This window comes from Triturus cristatus, chromosome 12 (genome assembly GCF_964204655.1).
Source record: "Triturus cristatus chromosome 12, aTriCri1.1, whole genome shotgun sequence".
Classification (NCBI taxonomy): domain Eukaryota; kingdom Metazoa; phylum Chordata; class Amphibia; order Caudata; family Salamandridae; genus Triturus; species Triturus cristatus.
This window is the reverse complement of record NC_140595.1, coordinates 423,447,370-423,463,800: the sequence shown is the minus strand read 5'-3', so window position 1 is coordinate 423,463,800 and position 16,431 is coordinate 423,447,370. Positions and strand designations below refer to the sequence as shown.

At 50.0% G+C, this 16,431-nt stretch overlaps 1 long non-coding RNA gene across 1 annotated transcript in view; it reads left to right on the top strand.

Annotated features, from left to right (window-relative positions):
* Nucleotides 1–7,335: 7,335 nt before the first annotated feature.
* LOC146776050 (uncharacterized) overlaps nt 7,336–16,431 on the top strand; it is a 145,019-nt gene continuing 135,923 nt past the window's right edge. Inside the window, exon 1 of the long non-coding RNA XR_014972295.1 lies at nt 7,336–7,434. This is a non-coding gene — a long non-coding RNA (uncharacterized LOC146776050). The remainder of the gene's footprint in view (nt 7,435–16,431) is intronic.

Below are 16,431 nucleotides of genomic sequence, written 5' to 3'. Positions count from 1 at the left end.
GGTGACCTAAAACTTAAGACCACACAGTCCCCGGCTAGGTTTTTGTCCGAGTGACCAACCCAATCGATCCGTCTAGCCATTTTAAAATCCATATACAGCCTATCCCCAATGCCGGTCTTTTTATTCAGATAGTGTAGAGCCTTGTTCCTGAGAGAAGACCAATGCTCATGGGACTCCGTTGGTAAGGAGGGAACATTTGCCAAGACAATGGTATAGGGGGTGGCTTGGGGTGGCAAGTGTAAGAAGGGATGCCTCGTGTGATCACCTAGATTTTTGCCAGATAATTGACCACAGCTACTCCTAGGGGCCAGAGATGTTTTATTGGGAGGTACCTCTACACTGGATCTATCTGTTGGTATAGTAGTTCTTATATCTCCCGGATTCCTTGTCGCGTCCACCAAATTGTTAGAGCGTATCGTGGCACCCAACTGGATACCACAATTATCGTCTACCAATGATGGAGTAACCCCTGCTAAAATTTGCAGAGGAGGCTGCTGTGTAGGTGCTGGGGGCATACGAACCAGGGCCTCCTCCATCTTAGCCAACCTACGATCGACCAAGTCCAGGCTTTTGTAGAGTGGCTCCAAAATGGCAGAAAGGTTTTCATTTAATAGAATGGTAAATTCCTTTTTGGACAAGGAGGAGTTGATAACATAAGGGTCGCTAGGGTGGATATCTATAACAGGGTGATTAGGATCGTCATGAACAGAAGCCTCGGTCTGGGCTTTGGCAGGTGTAGATTTGGTTTTGGTAGTACTACGTCCCTTCTTAGTTCTGTTCTGGAGATCCTTGGCAGGTCTTCCCACAGCTTTCATCCCCCTAGTCTTTACCCTAACTGGGCTGGCCCGGTTGGTCTGAATAGTGGGAATAGGGGAATGCTCAAAAGGCATGAGGGCCTGACTATGGATGGGAGTCTTGCTCTTGTCAATAGTGTCTATGGCTATAGGTGGTGATCTGGAGACATATAGTGGAGCAGCAGGATTAGCCCCCCCCCTAGCAACCTGGGGTCTAGAGACAATCACCGCTCAGTGGCCTCAATTTCGTGCACCAGCACGGATTCAGCTCGTATCAAAAAAGCGTCCAGTGTACCCACCAACTTCTCCCCAGATTTCCATTTAGACATTTTTAAAGTCTGTGCACTAGTGAAGTGCTTCACAATAGATTAGTACTACAGGTCCACTCACCAATCCAGAGTCAGAAACCCAAATTGAACGGCGTGTGGCCCAGCCCAGCCTTGCTCGGTCTCTGACGGCCACAGACGGCCCGCCCTCTGCCCGGGCTCAGCGGAGGAAGCAGTTCGAATTTATCTCCCTCAGGCGCGGAGGTGTGGCTGTATGGGGGCGGTGCCAGTGGCGGGGCTTCTGGGAAGCGTAGTCCTGCTCCCACACGAAGCGCGCCGCCGCCACCAGCAACAACGGCGAGGCCAGGAAGGACGCAAACACCAGCGATGCAGCTGCACCCGTCAAGGACCCAGCTCTGCCTCCCAGGTAAGTGTGCTCCGTGACGTCTTCCAAATAAGGATAAGGCTCCCGCTCCCCAGAGGAAGCTGTTCGAATTTATCTCCCTCAGGCGCGGAGGTGTGGCTGTATGGGGGCAGTGCCAGTGGCGGGGCTTCTGGGAAGCGTAGTCCTGCTCCCACACGAAGCACGCCGCTGCCACCAGCAACAACAACGGCGAGGCCAGGAAGGACGCCAACACCAGCGATGCAGCCGCACCCGTCAAGGACCCAGCTCTGCCTCCCAGGTAAGTGTGCTCCGCGACGTCTTCCAAATAAGGATAAGGCAAACAGTAATGACATTTTACTTATCCAAGTCCAGTGTCCTGGACTAAAGGACCTATTTGTTTTTAATATCTATGCTAGAGGGCTGCCGGGGGGTAAATCTTCAAATACTGTGGAGGAGCTGGACCAGCTTCTTGATGTATATTGTAAAAAAGGTAATATAGTAGTGGGTGATTTTAATTGTTTCTTTGAACCTCTGGACACAAATGATATTGATCTCACACTAGAAGAGGATCGTACCTGGAACATTCCTCAGCTGACACTCTCGCCAGTAAAAAAATGGACCGAGGATGTACTTCAGCTCAAGGCACTTTGTATTGGCCAAGGCCTACGCGCAAGAAATGGTAGATCAGCTTCCGATAAACATGGGGCTTTTACGTTCAATAATGGACTTCGTAAAAGCCGCATTGACTATATACTTACCAATAAAGAATATTGGTCTAGTATTAAGGACATGATAGTGGTGGATAGGGTGGAGAGTGATCATGACCCCCCATTACTATCACTTAAATTATTAAATACTGTCAGGAGATTCCTTCTAGGAAGGTGGAAATTGTCCCATCTAATGATTCAAGGCGAGTCAAATGGGCTAACTGTCTAAAGAATGAGAAGCAGATTTTAACTATAAGGGATTTAACTATTAAAGCCACCAATGATTTACAAAACTGTATTGGTCAGAAGGAAAACATGGGAAAAGCAAATATCATCCACACAAATTTTTTTAATCAACTTAGTGTCTTTTTTACAAAACAGACTCATGTTAAACCCAACAGGCCACCTAGAAAGGAGGACCAATGGTATAGGAAATCATGTAGGATTGCTTATCAGGCCCTGTCAGACGCAGTTAAAACAAAGGATATAGCATGTATTAGGAATGCTCGTGAAGTTTATAAAAAAGCTAAACGCGCATGGGATCAGGATTATTGGAGTGATCTCTACTCGGCCAGTAAACAACGATCAATGTGTTCCTTTTGGGACTTGGTCAGGTGGGGTAGAGGCTCAAAAAGAGAAGAACCAACTAATTTTGTACCACCTAATTTGTGGGTTTCGCATTATGCATCTCAGTTTGCACCTATGGATGCATATGAGGGGAGTTGTATACCAATTATTCCCTCTAATATGGATATAACCCCTTTGGTCTTTGATTTACATGAGGTGCGCAAGGTCTTGAAAACTATTCCAGCTGACCTGTTTATGCACGACAAACAACTCTGGGCACCTTACATTTTATGCCTAGCCAATTGCATATCAAATGGTTCACCCATTCCCAATACCTGGAAGGGCGCCCATATTATCCCGATCTTTAAAAAGGGAGAGCGCTCTGACCCAGGTAATTATAGGCCCATAAGCCTGATCGATTGTATACAGAAGGTGGTAGCTACGCTTGTCTTGCTAAGAATCCAAGGGTGGATAGAGGAGGAGGAAGTTCTAACACCACTTCAGGCAGGGTTTCGCAGCCACACAAGTACCATTGATCAGGTATTTAGGTTTTTGTTAATATACTGGCGGGTGGTTCAGTTGGGAGATGGTATGCTATTTGCAGCCATTGTTGATCTTAAATCAGTTTTTGATTTAGTCCCTTGAGCAAAAATGTGGTCAGTTTTTAAAGATCAAGGAATGCCTATTGCCATTAAAAAATTTTTTATTAAATTACATGAGGATAACTTTGCCCAAGTAAGATGGAATCAATCAGGTAGTGTCACTGACAAATTTCCAATTGCTAGGGGAGTTCGCCAAGGGTGCGTTTTAGCCCCGACTCTTTTTTCTTTATACATTAACAGTGATCAACTATTTTAAGGAAACTCCGACTGATGCTCCAAAGTTGAACGGTAAGCCGATTCCTCTGTTGATGTTTGCAGATGACACTTTATTAATTTCCAAGACACAGCAGGGCCTACAAAAAGCTATAGATGTGTTTCAAGTCTTCTGTAAGGACCATGGGCTTATTGTAAATGTCACTAAAACGAAATTTATGGTCTTACATAAGACGAAACACGTCAGAGGGACCGTGCTGATGAATGGAATAAAATTAGAGCAGACCAGGGTTTTCTCATACCTGGGTATAACTCTTGCATCGAAGTTAGAATGGAAACCGCATATAGATCAGGTGACAATAAAGCACGCACAGTTAACTAGTGCATTAATAAGAGTTACACTCGTCTTATACTAAACCTATGGTTCCAGCGCTTAAAATATACGATGCCAAGATAGGTTTGGCAAGTCTTTATGGGGCAGAACTGTGGGGCTATAGTAATCTTACCCAGCTGACTAGGGCTCAGAATAAGTTTTTGCGCTTAATTACTGGCCTCCCGACATCAACCCCTTTAATTCCCCTGTATTATGACTTGGGGGTTTTGCGGCTAGAGGATATTGCACGATACAGACCAGTGGCTTACTGGAGGCGGCTTTGGGTTACCCCTGAACTCTGAGAATACGCCCGGGCTTTTCTGGACGTCAGGGGGCTTGACAAGGCGCATAAGATTCTATGGATGAGGGAAGTCAGGTTACTTTATTCTGCTGTAGGCCTAGCAAGTTTATGGGAGGAGCCCACAGTACACACCTTTCCCCCCAGGAAAATTTTAAAAGGCTTATATTGGCGGGTGGTTTCAGAAAGAAGATTTGGATCAAGTATCGGTCCGTCTCTAACTTCGGACTTTTTGGCACTTAAGGACAGACCCCTGTTTGAAAATTACTGGGACTGTATCACTGTTGTGGAGGATAGAAAGCGATATCACCAATTTAGGGTGGGCACCCTTCCAATAAATTCTTTTGTCGCTAAATGGCGAAAAGACATAAACCCCGATTGTCCCTTTTTCCCAGCTCAACGGGAAAACATTGCACACATTTTATTCATTTGTCCGGAGTATAAAACTCCAAGACGGGTTTGACTTAAACCAATGTGTCTTTTACTGGGCTTTCGGTCAGGGGTTGAGGCTTTGCGGTGTCTTAAGACAAATACATCTCAACCTGTGATTATTGCTGTTGCAAAATTTCTCCACTGGATCTGGATTATCCGTGCATATAAATGACGCCTCATTTGATTATTAGGTAATTTTAAAAATTTTTAATGGGTTTTAACAAATGAGATATTTATTTATTTGTAATTCCCGCTGCTATGTATGTTACACTTGCAGTCTACGTTCTAATTTTTGGTCCCCTCCATTGCCTTCTGTAGCCCTCTTTTTATAATTGTTTATTATGTGTCTTTTATGATGAGAATCGAAATAAAGACTTGAAATTGAGTGGTTTTTAGGAATATCAACCAATCAGTCTGGCCTCTGCATTCTGTACCATCTGCAGCTTAGTTAGCGCTGACTTATTGATGTCAAGCTAGAACGCATTACAGTAATCAAGCCTGGATGAGATGTAAGCCAGAGCTACTTGTTTGTGCACCAGTAGTGGGATAAAAGGATACACTTTTCCGAAGCAACCCTGGGACGCAGAAGCAGGTCCACACTGTGCGGTTGCCTGAAGGTTGAACAATAGATTATTGTCCACAATCACTCCCAATATTTTGCTGGCAGAGTACCTAACATTTCTGTCCACCTTGTTCCATATGGATGGGCTGGCTGCAAAAATCAAGACCTCTGTCTTGTTTCCATTTAGTCTTAGTTTTTACCCACCCAATTAGCTGCTGCCTTCATACAGTTTTTAAAGTTGGCAGAGAAGGCCTCCATTTCTTTAGTGATTGTTACACTTATTTGAGTGTTGTAGGCTTACAGTGTAGCCTCTAGCCCAAAAGATTGTATCGGTTTGGCTGGTAGGGAGACTTATAGGTTGATAAGATTGGGCTCAGGGAGGATCCCTGAGGAACCCCACATGGTAAGGTGATAGATTCTGACTTGAATTGTTTGACAATCACAGTCTGAGTACTGCCCTTAAGGAAGGATGCCAGCAGTTTTAATGCTGAGCCTTTTAACCCCAATTCCTGTAGTAGACAGGTAAGCAGGGTAGGAGAGATGGTATCAAGGCCTACAGACTGATTCAAAAGGATCAGTGCTGCAGCCTGCCCTGCATTGACCATCAACTGGGAATGGGCAAATGTCTTGCTTTTTTTTCAGAGCACCTGGGCAAGACTTCAAAATACCAGGACACAATGTAAACAAAAAATCAAAATAGGACTCTCTAAACTTTAGTATACCAAAATACTATGTGAACAAAGCTCAACACATTTGCCAAATAAAGGGGAATATTTGCTACAGCAAGTTCCCATAAATCAAATGGCAATAATACACATGTAACATAAATGGATGTGGTGAATCTATATACACAAGAATAAATGTATAGAAAGAGAACTGTAGGTACACAACGATAAGTAATTAGAACTTGGAATACTTCACTGGCTGTCTGTTTGGCATCATCCTCGCCATCACAACTGTGGAACCTGTTGACAGTCTCAGGCAGGAGATCTCAATTGGGCACACAAAGAAGCCCTTGGGCAGCGGGTCTGCTCCACAGGAGAGTTCCAGTCAAGGTGGCAAGAGGTCTCAGTTTTTATACTTTTTACTAACCTGGAGAGAGACTTCTAGAAGCTACCCCTCCCTTCATATGCACTGTAGGTGTTGGCTACTCTGCGTCGAGGTCACTCAACTGAGCTAGTCAGGCTCCAATGAGAGGTCTCAGGTAGAATTCTTCGCATTCCCACATCGTATGTTCTTTCAGCTTATTTTTCTTGCTCGGTGAAGTGAGAAACCTAAACAAGCTGTGCATGTAAGTAGCCTGGGCCTGCCTGCGTTCGCAGCTGAAAGACCTGGTCAGACAGACACAAGATGAAACCATGCGCACAACATGTAGTTAAGGCAAAATTGAGTCAATGGTCAATATATAATCTCACAATGTATAACTGCCTGTAGCATTACAGCAAGGTAAGAAAATAAATAAATGGAGGTAAATTACGAAAAACAATTGGATGCCCAGATTAAGTGACCTACCTCTAAAACACGGGGCATTCAAACCAGTTCTTCTGGAACATTTTGTTCCCATTTTTCATAATGTTGATGTAGGAAGGGATTGAGAACCTCCAAACATGGTAGGGTCAAGTGTTGATTATTTCAGGAGTGGCCCTTCAGACCTGATTTGACGACTACTGGTGCAAAATGTATCATTTGAGTTAATTCCAATTATGTGTTGTCAGGTCTGATAATTTTGCTCTTGCATATGAGTATTTCTTACTTCGCTGCACTGTATTGACTTACATAATGTTTTGTCATTAAACCTCCTCCATTTCGTGCAAACTTTAGTATTGTGCCTGGATCCAGGCTGCTTAGTAGTATCTTACAGGCCAGCAGTTCAGGAATTGTTACATACTTTATAAAGGTGCATGGTGGAGGACGCATTCACAATGGATGGAACTGTGCACATTCTTACTCCATGCATAGCTTCCTCACACTAATTGGTAATTCTCACATGTAGCTCTCTTGCCATATGTAGCTTGATTTCCACGGTCCAATTTAGTACACTGTTCTAGGTTAAAGTAATTTCTGTGTTACATGCTGTAGTTTGAAAAATTAATTGTTTGAATACTACTTTTTTTTTTTTACTGTTTTGTTTAATGTCAGAAATTAAATCCAAGTATGATGAAGAGAAGGCATACTGTACTGCGGCTGAAGAGTGTGACTGGTCTCCTTAAAGACTTGCAGGCAGAGATGAATATGGTAAGACTTGAAATCTGAACTGGTAAGAAAAATTATTTTGCTTGCCACTCAAAAGCTTTGTTTAATGTAGCATTTGTTTTTTAAGTATTTATTGTATTTTTTTTTTACAGTCGGACTGTGAGATCTGTCAACTCAAGCTTCTTATGCTTACTTGTGTAATAATGTCCATCTAATGAGTATATACTGTGCGTCAGTCACTGCTTTCTTTTGTAATATTTTAAATTACCACTTCAATACAATTATGTCTACCAAATTGACCAAAAGGTATATTAAAGGATGTGGCCAGGCTGTTAACATGGTGAATCTTTGTCACCCACACCCTTATCAATTACCCACATTGTCATTAACCATGAACTGCTCCTTAAAGGTGACATGAGCAAATAACCATGTGTGCCGTGTCAACATAGCACTGTAGAATGGCCATTGGAAGAGGAACCTCTGGGACAATTTATTACAGCAAAATACTTAAGCACAGTAAATTGCAGCAAGAGTACAGCACCCTCACTTCCAGTGTGGGTACCTGGAGTCTGAGGGATCTTGGCTGATGTGGGGTGAGAAGGCTAGATGGAGGCAAAACATGTTGCCCCATCCCGGATAACATATGTGAAAAACATGAGGCCAAGAGTAATAATGCTGGAAAATGCAAATACATTTGTTGAAAGAAAACTGCACTGTTTAGATGCACAGCAGATTCATCCTGAGTTCTCACATATGGATCGAAAGTGGACGAAGTATGATGTGATAGCAAGTCACTTGCTTCCTGAGTAAAGATCAGCACCTCCTACTTTCTCTAGTGTGCTTTGAATGTAGTTTAGCTCTCACACAACACAAATAATGTTTCCAAGGGTAACATGAACATATTGTACCATGATGCAATCAAAGGTGTACACTGCAATAACATCTACAGTGATGCTCTTAAATCTCAGTGAGACTCTACTCGTATTTTATACTCTGTTATGTAGATCACAGGCCATTTTACATTTCAAAGTAACAAAATAGTTACACACACCTGTTCTTGTGTGTAAGCAATCCCCAACTTTATTCAAATGTAATAAATATGAACCGTATGAATAACATACCTGTACATGAGTCACTAACTGTCCTCTGCTCAAGATCCATCAATGATGGATTCAGCTGTAAACAAAGGGGGATGTCCCTGTACTCCATCCCAATGTTCTCTAAACCCTGTAAGCGACTTTGTTACTGGTCATCTGTTAACCGTATTCAATCTAGATTGAACACCAAAATGTCCATGAAATGCTTTTCTATGTCCGTTGAAGTGCATTTATTAAATAACATGTACTTTTTATATGTAGAAACTACTTTAAAGGTCCACTTTCTTCAGAAAATAACAGCTGCTAAGCATTTCATGTTATTCCACATCCACTAGTTCCCTGACCTTTAGGAATACATATGAAGTGAACAGCCTTCATCATGGACGTCACTGTATAATATCACGCCTTTGGACCTTATTACGGAAATAGCACATTATATGCATTTCAGAGGAAAAGGTTCCCTGTGGATCTGGTGATGTTCCCACCCTCCCTGAAGGGTCGGCTCAGTGTTTCCTCCTTCCCTCCCACAAGGGTTGGCTCAGTGTTTCCTTCCTCCCTCCCTCTCCATTCCTCTCTCCCTCCCTCTCTCCCCCCCTCTCTCTCTCTCTCCCTCCCCACCGAAGGGTAGGCTCAGAGTGTTTCCTCCTTCCCTCCCCTCCTCCACCGAAGGGTTGGCTGTGTTTTCTCCCTCCCTCCCACCAGGGCATTAACAGAGTTACCTTTCCCCCTATTCCTCCCTCCCATCCACCAGGGCTTGAACAGAGTGTTACCTTTGCCCTATCCATCCCTCCCTCTCTGCCACCCTCTCCCTCCCACCCACTCTCCCTCCTGCCAAGGCTGTAACAGTGTTACCTTCCCCTCCAATCCCCTCCTATCCCCCCTCCCACCCACCCACCAGGGTTGGAACAGAGTGTTACCTTACCCCATCCCTCCCTCCCACCCACCAGGGCTGGAACAGTATTACCTTCCCCCATCCCTCCCTCCCTCCCTCCCTCCCTCCCACCCACCCACCCACCAGGACTGGAAAAGAGTTTTAACTTGTCCCCTATCCTTCCCCATATCCCTCCCTCCCTCCCTCCCCTCCTCCACCGAAGGGTTGGCTCAGTGTTTTCTCCCTCCCTCCCACCAGGGCAGGAACAGAGTTACCTTTGCCCTATCCCTCCCTCCCTCACCCTCTCTCCCTCCTGCCAAGGCTGTAACAGTGTTACCTTCGCCCTGTCCCCTCCTGTCCCCTCCTGTTCCCTCCTATCCCCTCCTATCCCCCCCCCCCTCCCATCCCTCCCTCCCACCCACCAGGGCTGGAACAGTGTTACCTTCCCCCTATCCCTCCCTCCTTCCCACCCACCAGGGCTGAAACAATTGTACCTTCTCCCCTATCCTTCCCCATATCCCTCCCTCACCCCCTCCCTCCCACCAGGTCTAGAACAGTTTTACCATCCCAATCCCCATCCCTCCCACCAGGGATAGAACAGAGTTACCATCCCCCTATCCCTCCCTCCCACTAGGGCTAGAAGAGAATGTTACCTTCCCCCTATCTCTGCCTCCTTCCAGGACTGGATCAGAGTGATACCATACCCATATTCCTCCCTCCATTCCAGGGCTGGAACAGAGTGTTACCTTCCCCTCTATTCCTCCTATTCCCCCTATCCCTCCCTCCCTTCCACCAGGGCTGGAACAGTGTTACCTTCCCCTCTATCCCTCCTAACCCTCCTATCCCCCCATATCCCTCTCTCCCTCCCACCAGGCCTGGAACAGCGTTACCTTCCCCTCTATCCCTCCTATCCCCTACCCCCTATCCCTCCCTCCCTCCCACCAGGGCTGGAACAGTGTGTTACCTTCCCCTCTATCCTTTCTATCCCCTATCCCTCCCTCCCACCAGGGCTGGAACAGAGTGTTACCTTCCCTTCTAGCCCTCCTATCCCCACCCTCCCACCAGGGCTGGAACAGAGTGTTACCTTGCCCTCTATCCCCTCCTATCCCTCCCTCCCACCCACCAGGGCTGAAAGTGTTACCTTCCCCCTATTTCTCCCTCCCTCCCACCCAGTTTTACCTTCTCCCCTATCCTTCCCCATATCCCTCCCTCGCTCACCTCCTCTCCCTCCCTCTAGAACAGTGTTACCATCCCCCATCCCACCCACCAGGGATAGAACAGTTACCATCCCCCTATCCCTCCCTCCCACCTGGGCTAGAAGAGAAAGTTACCTTCCCATATCCCTCCCTCCTTCCAGGGCTGGAACAGAGAGTTACCTTTCCCTCTAGCCCTCCTATCCCCCCTATCCCTCCCTCCCTCCCTTCCTCCCACCAGGGCTGGAACAGAGTGTTACCTTCTCCTCGATCCCCCTATCCCCCTATCCCTTCCTCCCTCCCACCCTCCCACCAGGACTAGAACAGAGTGTTACCTTCCCCTCTATCCCCCTATCCCTTCCTCCCTCCCACCCTCCCACCAGGGCTGGAACAGAGTGTTACCTTCCCATCTATCCCTGCTATCCCCCCTACCCCCTATCACTTCCTCCCTCCCACCAGGGCTGGAACAGTGTTACCTTCCCCTCTATTCCTCCTATCCCCCTACCCCCATCCCTCATTCGCCCACCATGCTGGAACAGAGTTACCTTCCCCTCTATCCCTCCTATCCCTTCTATCCCCCTACCCCATATCCCTCCCTCCTACCAGGGCAGGAACAGAGTGTTACCTTCCCCTCTATCCCTCCTACCCCCTATCCATCCCACCAGGGCTGGAACAGTGTGTTACCTTCCCCTGTATCCCTCCTATCCCCCTACCCCCTAACCCTCCCTCTCTCCTGGGCTGGAACAGTGTTACCTTCCCCTCTATCCCTCCTATCCCCCTACCCCATATCCCTGCCTCCCACCAGGGCTGGAACAGAATGTTACCTTCCCCTCTATCCCTCCTATCCCCCCTACCCCCTGCCCCTCCCTCCCGGGCTGGAACAGACTGCTACCTTCCCCTCTATCCCTTCTACCCCCTGCCCATCCCACCAGGGCTGGAACAGAGTGTTACCTTCCCCTCTATCCCTCCTATCCCCCCCTACCCCCTATCCCTCCCTCTCTCCCACCAGGGCTGGAACAGTGTTACCTTCCCCTCTATCCCTCCTATCCCTCCTATCCCCCCTACCCCTCCCTCCCTCCCTCCCACAGGGCTGGAACAGTGTTACTTTACCCCATCCCTCCCTCCCACCCACCAGGGCTACAACAGTGTTACCTTCCCCCTATTTCTCCTTCCCTCACACCCACCAGGGCTGGAACAGAGTTTTATCTTCTCCCCTATCCTTCCCCATATCCCTCCCTTCCTCACCCCCTCTCCCTCCCTCCCACCAGGTCTACAACAGTGTTACCATTCCCCATCCCTCCCTCCCTCCCACCCATCAGGGATAGAACAGAGTTACCATCCCCCTATCCTTTCCTCCCACCAGGGCTAGAAGAGAATGTTACCTTCCCCATATCCCTCCCTCCTTCCAGGGCATGATCAGAGTGATACCTTACCCATATTCCTCCCTCCATTCCAGGAATGGAACAGAAAGTTACCTTCCCCTCTAGCCCTCCTATCCCCCCTATTCCTCCCTCCCACCAGGGCTGGAACAGAGTGTTACTTTCCCCTCTATCCCTCCTATCCCTCCTATCCCCCATATCCCTCCCACCATGGCTGGAACAGTGTTACCTTCCCCTCTATCCCTCCTATCCCCCCTACCCCCTATCCCGACCTCCCTCCCACCAGGGCTGGAACAAAGTGTTACTTTCCCTTCTATCCCTCCTATCCCCCTATCCCTCCCTCCCCCCAGGCTGGAACAGTGTTACCTTCCCATCTATCCCTCCTATCCCCTTTATCCCTCCCTCCCACCAGGGCTGGAACAGTGTTACCTTCCCCTCTATCCCTCCTATCCCCCCTACCCCGTATCGCTCCCTCCCTCCCACCAGGGCTGGAACAGTGTTACCTACCCCCATCCCCCCTATCCCCCTATCCCCCTACCCCTATCCCTCGATCCCTCCCTCCCTCCTACAAGGGCTCGAACATTGTTACCTTCCCCTCCATCCCTCGTATCCCTCGTATCCCCATATCCCTCCCTCCCTCCCACCACGGCTGGAACAGTGTTACCTTCCCCTCTATCCCTCCTATCCCTCCTACCCCCTATCCCTCCCTCCCTCTCTCCCACCAGGGCTGGAACAGTGTTACCTTCCCCTCTATGCCTCCTATCCCCCCTACCCCATATCCCTCCCTCCCACCCACCAGGGCTGGAACAGTGTTACCTTCCCCCTATTTCTCCCTCCCTCCCACCAGGGCTGGAACAGTGTTACCTTCCCCTCTATCCCTCCTATCCCCCCTATCCCCCATATCCCTCCCTCCCTCCCACTAGGGCTGGAACAGTGTTACCTTCCCCCCTATCCCCCTATCCCTCCTGTCCCCTATCCCTCCTGTCCCCTATCCCTCCTGTCCCCTATCCCTCCTGTCCCCTATCCCTCCTGTCCCCTATCCCTCCTGTCCCCTATCCCTCCTGTCCCCTATCCCTCCTGTCCCCTATCCCTCCTGTCCCCTATCCCTTCTGTCCCCTATCCCTTCTGTCCCCTATCCCTCCCTCCCACCAGGTCTGGAACATTGTTAACTTCCCCTCTATCCCTCCTATCCCCCTACCCCCATCCCTCCCTCCCACAGGGCTGGAACAGAGTGTTCCCTTCCCCTCTATCCCTCCTATACCCCTACCCCATATCCCTTCCTCCCTCCCACCAGGGCTGGAACATTGTTACCTTCCTCTCTACCCCTTTTATCCCACTACCCCCATCCCTTCTTCGCCACACCATGCTGGAACAGTTACCTTCCCTCCTATCCCTTCTATCCCCCTACCCCATATCCCTCTCTCCCTCCCACCAGGGCTGGAACAGAGTGTTACCTTCCCCTCTATTCCTCCTATTCCCCCTATCCCTCCCTCCTTTCCACCAGGGCTGGAACAGAGTGTTACCTTCCCCTCTATCCCTCCTAACCCTCCTATCCCCCCATATCCCTCTCTCCCTCCCACCAGGCCTGGAACAGCGTTACCTTCCCCTCTATCCCTCCTATCCCCTACCCCCTATCCCTCCCTCCCTCCCACCAGGGCTGGAACAGTGTGTTACCTTCCCCTCTATCCTTTCTATCCCCTATCCCTCCCTCCCACCAGGGCTGGAACAGAGTGTTACCTTCCCTTCTAGCCCTCCTATCCCCACCCTCCCACCAGGGCTGGAACAGAGTGTTACCTTCTCATCTGTCCCTCCTATCCCCCTTATCCCTCCCTCCCACCAGGGCTGGAACATAGTGTTACCTTCCCCTCTATCCCTCCTACCCCCTATCCATACCACCAGGGCTGGAACAGTGTGTTACCTTCCCCTGTATCCCTCCTATACCTCCTATCCCCCTACCCCCTATCCCTCCCTCTCTCCTGGGCTGGAACAGTGTTACCTTCCCCTCTATCCCTCCTATCCCGCCTACCCTGTATCGCTCCCTCCCTCCCACCAGGGTTGGAACAGAGTGTTACCTTACCCCATCCCTCCCTCCCACCCACCAGGGCTGGAACAGTGTTACCTTCCCCCCTATCCCTCCCTCCCACCCACCAGGGCTGGAACAGAGTTTTACCACCCCCCCATCCCTCCCTCCCTCCCACCCACCAGGACTGGAACAGAGTTTTACCTCCCCCCCCCCCATATCCCTCCCTCCCTCCCTCACCCCCATCCCTCCCTCCTCCACCGAAGGGTTGGCTCAGTGTTTTCTCACTCCTTCCCACAAGGGCAGGAACAGTTAACATTTCCCCCTATCCCTCCCACCCACCCACCCACCCACCCACCAGGGCTTTAACAGAGCGTTACCTTTGCCCTATCCCTCCCTCCCTCTCTCTCCCACCCTCTCTCCCTCCTGCCAAGGCTGTAACAGTGTTACCTTTGCCCTATCCCCTCCTATCCCTCCCTCCCACCCACCAGGGCTGAAAGTGTTACCTTCCCCCTATTTCTCCCTCCCTCCCACCTAGTTTTACCTTCTCCCCTATCCTTCCCCATATCCCTCCCTCGCCCACCTCCTCTCCCTCCCTCCCACTAGGTCTAGAACAGTGTTACCATCCCCCATCCCTCCCTCCCACCCACCAGGGATAGAACAGTTACCATCCCCCTATCCCTCCCTCCCACCTGGGCTAGAAGAGAAAGTTACCTTCCCATATCCCTCCCTCCTTCCAGGGCTGGAACAGAGAGTTACCTTTCTCTCTAGCCCTCCTATCCCCCTATCCCTCCCTCCCTCCCTTCCTCCCACCAGGGCTGGAACAGTGTTACCTTCTCCTCTATCCCCCTATCCCTTCCTCCCTCCCACCAGGACTGGAACAGAGTGTTACCTTCCCCTCTATCCCCCTATCCCTTCCTCCCTCCCACCCTCCCACCAGGGCTGGAACAGAGTGTTACCTTCCCATCTATCCCTGCTATCCCCCCTACCCCCTATCACTTCCTCCCTCCCACCAGGGCTGGAACAGTGTTACCTTCCCCTCTATTCCTCCTATCCCCCTACCCCCATCCCTCATTCGCCCCACCATGCTGGAACAGAGTTACCTTCCCCTCTATCCCTCCTATCCCTTCTATCCCCCTACCCCATATCCCTCCCTCCTACCAGGGCAGGAACAGAGTGTTACCTTCCCCTCTATCCCTCCTACCCCCTATCCATCCCACCAGGGCTGGAACAGTGTGTTACCTTCCCCTGTATCCCTCCTATCCCCCTACCCCCTAACCCTCCCTCTCTCCTGGGCTGGAACAGTGTTACCTTCCCCTCTATCCCTCCTATCTCTTCTACCCCCCTACCCCATATACCTGCCTCCCACCAGGGCTGGAACAGAATGTTACCTTCCCCTCTATCCCTCCTATCCCCCCTACCCCCTGCCCCTCCCTCCCGGGCTGGAACAGACTGCTACCTTCCCCTCTATCCCTCCTACCCCCTGCCCATCCCACCAGGGCTGGAACAGTGTGTTACCTTCCCCTGTATCCCTCCTATCCCTCCTATCCCCCTATTCCTCCCTCTCTCCTGGGCTGGAACAGAGTGTTACCTTCCCCTCTATCCCTCCTATCCCCCCTACCCCTTATCCCTCCCTCCCCCCCACCAGGGCTGGAACAGAGTGTTACCTTCCCCTCTATCCCTCCTATCCCCCCTACCCCCTATCCCTCCCTCTCTCCCACCAGGGCTGGACCAGTGTTACCTTCCCCCTATTTCTCCTTCCCTCACACCCACCAGGGCTGGAACAGAGTTTTATCTTCTCCCCTATCCTTCCCCATATCCCACCCTCCCTCACCCCCTCTCCCTCCCACCAGGTCTACAACAGTGTTACCATTCCCCATCCCTCCCTCCCTCCCACCCACCAGGGCTGAAACAATTGTACCTTCTCCCCTATCCTTCCCCATATCCCTCCCTCACCCCCTCCCTCCCACCAGGTCTAGAACAGTTTTACCATCCCAATCCCCATCCCTCCCACCAGGGATAGAACAGAGTTACCATCCCCCTATCCCTCCCTCCCACTAGGGCTAGAAGAGAATGTTACCTTCCCCCTATCTCTGCCTCCTTCCAGGACTGGATCAGAGTGATACCATACCCATATTCCTCCCTCCATTCCAGGGCTGGAACAGAGTGTTACCTTCCCCTCTATTCCTCCTATTCCCCCTATCCCTCCCTCCCTTCCACCAGGGCTGGAACAGTGTTACCTTCCCCTCTATCCCTCCTAACCCTCCTATCCCCCCATATCCCTCTCTCCCTCCCACCAGGCCTGGAACAGCGTTACCTTCCCCTCTATCCCTCCTATCCCCTACCCCCTATCCCTCCCTCCCTCCCACCAGGGCTGGAACAGTGTGTTACCTTCCCCTCTATCCTTTCTATCCCCTATCCCTCCCTCCCACCAGGGCTGGAACAGAGTGTTACCTTCCCTTCTAGCCCTCCTATCCCC